The following is an 8,437-nucleotide window of genomic DNA, read 5'->3' on the forward strand; positions in this document are numbered from 1 at the left end:
ATGCTGAGATCGGCGCTGAGCGCGCGCAGCTACGAACTGAGCATCAAAAGCACAAAAGCAATGGCGGGATGCTAGTTGCTTCAAAGTGTCATCAGCACTGTCTACGAAATCTTCGATGGTGATTTGTGATAGAGAGATGGGAGAGAATATCGAAAATGAAGCGGGTCGAGAGAAAAAAGATAAGAAAAAAGATTAGGGTTTAAAATTGAATTGGGTCGAGATATTTAATATTTAATATTTATATTAAAATTTGATTTGTAAATAATGAAACGTTATTCCTGATTTTGGAATTGTAATCTTTAAACTTTTGGTATTATGTAATTTCCACTTTATTAAAATCTAGACTTTAATTAACTCAAAATCAAAAATTAATTTTAACCACATATTCTATAGATCCCACAACTTTTCAACTACACATTTCACCAACTTTTTTCAAAATCTACTAAAAATTTAACTTTAATCTCTAATAACAGGGGTTAAAAATGAGTTTACGAAACTTCTCGAGAATTTTATTTTTAAAATTGAAAGATATTTATAAGCTTTTAAAAAAAAAAAGGAACATGTATTGTTTATAAAGAATAAATGATTAAGATAAAAACTAAAAGAAAACAATGAAGAAAAATTTGATTACTACGTAATAAAAAATAATGTATTATATTCAATAAGAAATATGATCAACACTAAGTTTGTTGATATTTAACTGCTTGGCATCCTCTTTGAAGTAATTCTTTCCAATTGTCCTAATGCATTCCATGACTTTGACACAAAGCGTACAATTAAACTTGTCAATTGTATTAATCATCATAGCTTTTAAGTACAACGTAATTGCATCGTAGTATTTTTAGAAGTGCTTCTATAAATACAATTTAGCAGACTTGGTATACAAGTAAAAAAATAAAATAAAATTACACTTAATAATTACAAAATGATGTAATTGATGTGAATTGGTAAAGCAATTAGGGCACCATATTGCATAATTTGTTTGGAATTCTGAAATTTATATAACAAAAGTAGATTATTGGAGAAACGTGGTTGTGTGTTTTAACACATAGTTATAAACTTCCGTGTACATTTATTCAAAAATATTTTATTTTCTTCTTTTGTTGTACCTTAGAAGTAGAAGCAATTTGCGTACTATTCCATCTAAGTAAAGTGTTAAAGTTTCAATGGTGTAATTTTCACTGAAACTAAGAATGACTGATGCTGCATGTGCCTGCAAAATAGTATATGATAACTTGGCTTTCGAATATTTATTATTAACCACTCTTGATTAATCCATGGCACTTAGTCGCCCCCGTTTGGCCCCCCATTTTTTGAAGTAAAAATGGGTGGAATAGTGTTCTTTTTGAAAAAGAAGTGGTTGAAAAAGAAGTAAAAAATTTTCGATTTACGTGTAATATTATTTTATAAACGATTGTGTGGTTGAAAATATGAGAGAAAAAAGAAATGTAATAGAATTTAATGTAATGGAGGCGGCTATAGTATCACCATCGAAGTATGACGGTAGATAGATTTGAGTTTGCCCAATTGAATGACTTTCTATCATGTTCGTTAAATTTAGAGTAAAATATAGATTATGTGTTAACAATATTGAGTTTTCAACTAAAATTTGTAATATGCTTAATTAATATTAGACTTTGGTTATGTTGAATAAGAAATAGTTTTGATTATGGAGATAAATTTGAAAAAAAAAAAATCATGAGTAAATTCATGGAAGTGTTTCGACTAAGATTTTAATTAATTTTAAAATATTATAAATTTAAATGAATTTCATAAATTTGAATAAATTTCCTCAAAATTAATTATAAGAATCTTATTAAAAATTGTGAAAGTTGAAAGGAGTTTGTTACTGTTAAGGGATAAATCCCACATTTAGTGAAGGTGAAAACATAAATCAATTCATAAGAGTTTTGAATACTCCTCTCAATGTGTTGATATTTTAAGATAGAACCCTAAATCTTAATATAACATCAAAGTTCATTTAATTTTAACGAACAATTCGATCCTATTAAGACTAAGAGATGAGCACGCAAATTTCAAAATTGATTTGTTTAAAAGAGCCACCATCTTGTAAAGGATGTTAAGGAATCAATCACATATCGAAAAAAATGAAAATATAGACCAACTTATAAGGGTTTAAATTACTCCTCTTGATAATGTTGACATTTTAAGATGGAACTCCATATATAATAGTTACATAATTAAAAAGTAAGAAAAATTATCGATCGATCCACACACTAAATTGTTTTAATAATAGAATGTCTGATTGAAAATAGACTTCAAAAAACATGAATTTTAAGTAATATGTACCAAACATGGCCACATAATATTGAATAAAAAATAAAATAAAATAAACAATTGTACTTCTTTTCATTGTTGGCGTTTGTCAAATGTATAATATGATATCTACTTTGGGATCTTATTGAAGTAAAATGTGATATTGTTCCTCTATCGATCAAGATTGTACTTGCTATTGTTTATTTTTTATAAAAATTAGAATATGTAGAAGGTAAAATTTCTAGCATTGGCTATAAAATACTCATAATTTAGTAATAAATTCTATTACCTTATACGTGCACGATTTATATATGTCCATTCATATGAATGCACTGATGCAAAATTATTAATATAATGCAAATTTTGTACTCAAAGAATATTAAAAGAAAAACATTGAGTTATAATTTTTTGAGTCAATGAACTCCAAAAATTATTTCTCAACTTCATTTTACCAAATTTTTTTAGCGTAAACTATCTATTAGTGATATTTTTTAAGGAAAATGGCTTAAAGTCGTAAAGATAACAAATTTGAAGTTGCTGATGAATTTAATTAATCTAATAGACAAATTCATACACTTTTATAAAAAAAAATGAGGACGTAAAAAGAGACGAGTCAACAATAAGAAGATTGTGGATATGAGTAAAAAGGCCATACTATCCTTTCTCTTGCCAAATGAAAATTAATAGTGAAGTATGAATAAGGTCAAGAAGGGAATAGAAGAAAAAAGAAAGAAAGAGGTTGATGACAAAAAAGTGCTGACACATGTCTAATATGAATAGTGCTTATGTTAGTCTCTTTTATATTATAGTGAGATACATGTAGCTCTTTATTTTTAATTATATATTCTCGCAATAAAATAATTCTAAATGTTGACTCATATTTATATATTTTTTAATTTTTTGATCATGCTCTCCGAAATTTCCCTTCTAAAAATTTATATATTATGAAAAAATTTCTACCAATAATAATAAAGTACAATGAGTTGGAGTTAAATATTTCATTAGTCATTGAACTTATAATTTCATAATGTTTTACTCACTAAATTTTAAAATATTTTCAAGTGGTGACTAAACTTTAACACGTTGCACTCCATCCCTCACTCGCTATATTTCATTAATCATTGAATTAATACATTCGTCAAACTTTACTCATTGAATTTTATAATGCTTCCGAAAAGTCATTGAACTTCAAAATGTTTTCGCGTAAAATTGATTGTCTATGAGATTCGACCTAGATAATAATAATAATAATAAATCGCCTAGATAATGAGATTTTCAATCTAAGACGAGAATATTAATAATGGTCAAGAAGATATGATTTCTCTTGTCATCAAAAGCTACGTTCAAGGGGAAAGAAGAATGCTAGCTTCAATTTGACATAAATCTTAATTTAGATCACAATCTTCATTTACGTTGAGAACATAGAATAGATAAGTTATTTCTTTATTTTGATTAAGATCATATTTCGAAATTAAGAAAATTAAAAAATTATATATCAAATATGGAGTGAAATTTTTGATTTAAAGTCAATAATATTAATTAAGACTACTAAAATATAATTTTTAGAGTTATCACGAGGTAATTCAAGAGGAAAGAAGGCCCGTCTTTGTGTATGATATTTTATACTTTAAATTTTTTGATTTTTGAACAATTGATATGAGATATTTGATTGAATTGCCATTTCGAGGAAAATTGATTTTTAACACACTCAAATTCCAAAAAGAGGGAATATCCCTTTCGAAATTAGGAGGAAATACCAATCTGTTTTTTTTTTTAATCTAAATAAAATAAGATTTTTAAACAATTTAATTACAATAACTAATATGAAAAGGAAAATATCAAATGGACAAGTTCATATTTAATTTGAGCCTTTGCTTAACTCATGTTTAAAACCTGTTTATTGTTGATGATTAAAAATGATGTAACAAAACTATATCAACTTAAAGTATATTTAATAGGGTGATTGCTGGAATGTTGGGAAAATAGCGATTTCCATAGAATATTGCTCTAAGAGTATTTTACATTGAGTTCACTTAGCTCACCCTTGAGTTTGGGGGGGGGGGGGGGTTCAAAGTCTCCATTTATATGCCTTTAACCAAGAGTTGGTCCTCATTTGACACATCGAGCTACAGTGTTGATCCTGATTGAAGAGTTTTAATTGGATGCTAGGGTTGACGATCGGGTCATCATTTCACTTAGATCGTAGCTATTGTCTAGACAATGATTACCTGTCATCTAAACAATCATTACTTTCTTCTTATTAGTAAAGATGGAGCTATTAACGTCAGACGTGATACTTCTTCAAGTATGATTGCTTGTACAAGAGCTGATGGAGTCCTCAGTAGGACACCTTTTTCAAATAGTAATCATGATATTTCCAACTAAGATAGTGAAGCATTGCTAAACTGGTTGGGAGAGCGTATCATTTGACCTTAAATTATATTATTACAATACTATTTGTAATCTTTTGAAGTGGGTCCGAGGTGAATTTTGAGTTCGATCATGAACTTTTATGAATATTTTAGTCATATTTTATCCACACATTTCAAGTAATCTATATCTATTTTTTCATCATAAATTTTTATTTACTTAAAATTTAAATCATTTATTAAATCATCAATCCCACACGTTCTTTACAATGGTTTAGCTTTAGGGCCTTGTATTTTTATTTAGAGTAGATAAAAAAAAAAAAAAAAAAAAAAAAAAAAAAAAAAAAAAAAAAAAAAAAAAAAAAAAAAAAAAAAAAAAAAAAAAAAAAAAAAAAAAAAAAAAAAAAAAAAAAAAAAAATTTAGATGCATAGATCTGATCCGATTATTGATTCGGATAAATCACCGAGTCAGTGAATCAATCATTCAACCGATGGGTCGCATAGGGGGTATGGAACAGGTTCGAGTCTCCAACAGTGCGAATTTGATATAAATTTTTCTATCGACCAAATTAGTAACTAATAGATTTAAATTGAACTGGTTCTAATTTTCTTTGACCCTTCTGATTTGTACAGCTATGGACCGATTTGAATTTTTTTTTACTGGTTCATTTGCTAAAGGACCAGATTATGTCAATTGGACCGGATCACTCTTTAGTTCATTGATTTACGGGTTGGTTAGATCGATCCAATTCAATTTTAATAACTATGCATAAATGACATCGAATTATAGATAGAACCAATTCAAAACCGAATGTAAACATTAAATATCAATGTCAAGTTATCAGTAATCAACAATGCCACGTTAACTGCAAATATTTCAACTTGCTATGTAGACTACAATTCATATAATGAATTAAAGGTGCTCTTAGGTTAATTAGTTGCTATAGTTTTTTTCTTAAAAAAAATTACCAAAAAAGATGTCAAATTTAATGAAATAGTCAGGCTTGAAGTCCTTTTATCACATCATCTAATGAAATTCTTATTCATTTTTATTTATTAGAAAATATGCAGTAGCCTAATTACTATTTAAATTGATGCTAGGCAACATTAACAATGACTTCATTGTTACGTAAATTAATGACCATCATCACTCTAAATCAATAACACTAATTTGGTTTTGGAGAAATATATTTTATAAGAGTAGTTTTTGGAAGAATGTGTAGTTCAAAAGTTGAAAAAAAAAAATTAGACTTACATATAAAATAATTTTATTAGATGAATATATAATTAAAAATAAATTTGAGAAAAAAAATAAATATTTAAAGAATGGGGCTCAAACAATGGCTAAGTTAACGCATTAAGCAAATGGATATTTAGGCCTATTACCCTCCAAAACAAACAAATTAGAATACTACTAAAATTAATCAAAATCTTTACTCCCGTAATCAATAAGCTCAAATCCCCTCCCCCCCAATTACCTTAAAAAGCCCAAAATCATAACTCAGAAATTTGGCCAAAAACTCTCACCACCGGATCTCCATTTTGATTGTCTGCATTCTTCTTTTCTCCCTTGCTATCTCGTTTGTCTCTATTTTCTGCAATTTTAGTTCATTTCCCAAAATGTCGAGTGAGGGCGAGGCTATTTCATCTCGATTTACCGTAGAAGGGATTGCTGGTGTTGAAGATTTCCATGGTAATATTCGTATGTGTGTGTATTTGTGAAAATGTGCTTGTACTTGGATTGAATAAGTTAATGCAAATTGAATGAAGGAGAAGGATCATCGACGTCGTTGGAGAGGTGCAATCTGTAAGGTGATGGCACAATGATGTGGATTCTTTTGCTGACTGGATGGCTCTAATTTAACTTGTCTGACTCAATTTAGTTTGATAATAAAACGTGTTCTCAAAAACACGCTTCTACAAATGGAGCAAATGATATGGATCATGCCAAGTGTCACCATTGCTACCGTTGGATGATGATTTTTTGGAGACTTCTGATATATACGCGTCTCTTGGCTCCTAGGGTTTCAGTCTCTCCATCTTCTTCGACTATTGAGTTCTCTCTTTGCTGATCCTTGAGTTTTCTCTCATTCATTCTTCGAGATTTCTGAGCGCCGGAAATTTAACCCTTATAGTTTGTGTTTACAACTTGAAGATCTTAAATCTTCAAGCAGAAATCATGTATCATTTGTCTTAAGTGATTATTATACATACTGATTTCACATCTGGGTTCTTGAGTGAATTGTTAGATGATTAGTGAAGGTTTTGATCTGTAATCTTGAGCGTATTCTAGTTTGAGTCTCGAATCTGTATATTCTTGGATGGTTCATTTGTTCCAGTTTAATGTAGTAATTCTTCCGGTGGTGGAAGCACAAAATGGGATTAGGAGCTTGCTCTGAACCTCTTGCCTTAGGGCAAAAAATTTTCTGCATTTTCTATTTTTTTATTTCTACGACTTTATTTTTTATGCAATTTTATTGTAAGCGAATTAATTTCTGGAATCTGCTCTTAACAGTGGTATCAGAGTAGTTAAGTTGTGGTTCTTGACCCCGATTCTTGCATATCTGAAAGATTAAGCACTTGTACAGTGACATATTTGATATTTCGTTGAAACCCTAACTAAGGGACTCGGAGAGTTCGTTCCATTTTTTATTTCATTGTACAAAGTACTTGCTTATACCTTGAGCTACTAGTAACCGTGACAATAACTTTCAGATCTGAGACTCTCTTGGCAATTCCTTTCTCCAGAAACCTTTGAGTTGTTTGGAATCTGAGGGTTATCTTGACTAAGTCAAAGATCTCTCATTTAAACACGTGTTTGTGACATCTATTGTTGTATAGTGCATACTATGATTACCTATACTTAATATGCATAATTTGGAATCCTCTAAAAGTGCATTATTGTGAATCGAACTCCGTGAGAATACTGAAATTATCTGCAATAAGTGATATTGTATATTCAGTTGGTTTCATGTGTGAATCTGGAGTACTGTACATTGAATATACGCTTTGAAGTGTGTCTCTGATCTGCATACATTGAAACTGCATCCAAACAAATTTTTTTATGACAAGTACAAAATTTGAATTGGATGTTTTTAACGGCAAAAGAGACTTTAGCCTCTGGCGCCAGAAAATGAGGGCAGTTTTATTGCAACAAAAACTTGCCAAGGCTATTGATAAGTCATGGCCAGATGATTTAGAAGAGACAAAGATAACTGAACTTGATGAAATTGCCTAGAGCTCAATATTCTTGCATTTGTCTGATAATGTACTTAGGGAAATTGGTGAGACTAAGACTGCTGCTGATTGTGAAAAAAGTTAGAAGATACATATCTGAATAAATCTATGCCAAATAAAGTGCATCTTCTAAAATAATTTTTTGGTTTTAAACTTAACCCATCACTTGATCTTGAGACTAATATTGATAGATTTAATAGATTATCCTGCGACCTAGCCGATTGTGATGAGAAACTCTCAAAAGATCCGTTGGCTGTGATATTGTTGATAAGTATAGAGATGTTAAAAGTGCCATTGAATATGGGAGGGAAACTCTAACTACAGATGTTATAGTTAATGCATTAAGGAATAAAGAGTTAGAGTTAAAATATGAGAGAAAGGAATCTATCAATGGGGAGAATTTGATGGTTAAGTCCAAGTCTAACCCAAAAACAGTGAACTTCAATAAGAAACCTAGACACAAGAAAAAGAAAAATTTTAATGATAAAATGAAATCAAAGACCAAAGAAAAGAAGTGTTTCTATTGCCTTAGAGAGGGTCATTTCATTAAAAAT

The sequence above is a fragment of the Olea europaea genome, chromosome 10 (genome assembly GCF_002742605.1).
Source record: "Olea europaea var. sylvestris chromosome 10, O_europaea_v1, whole genome shotgun sequence".
Classification (NCBI taxonomy): Eukaryota; Viridiplantae; Streptophyta; class Magnoliopsida; order Lamiales; family Oleaceae; genus Olea; species Olea europaea.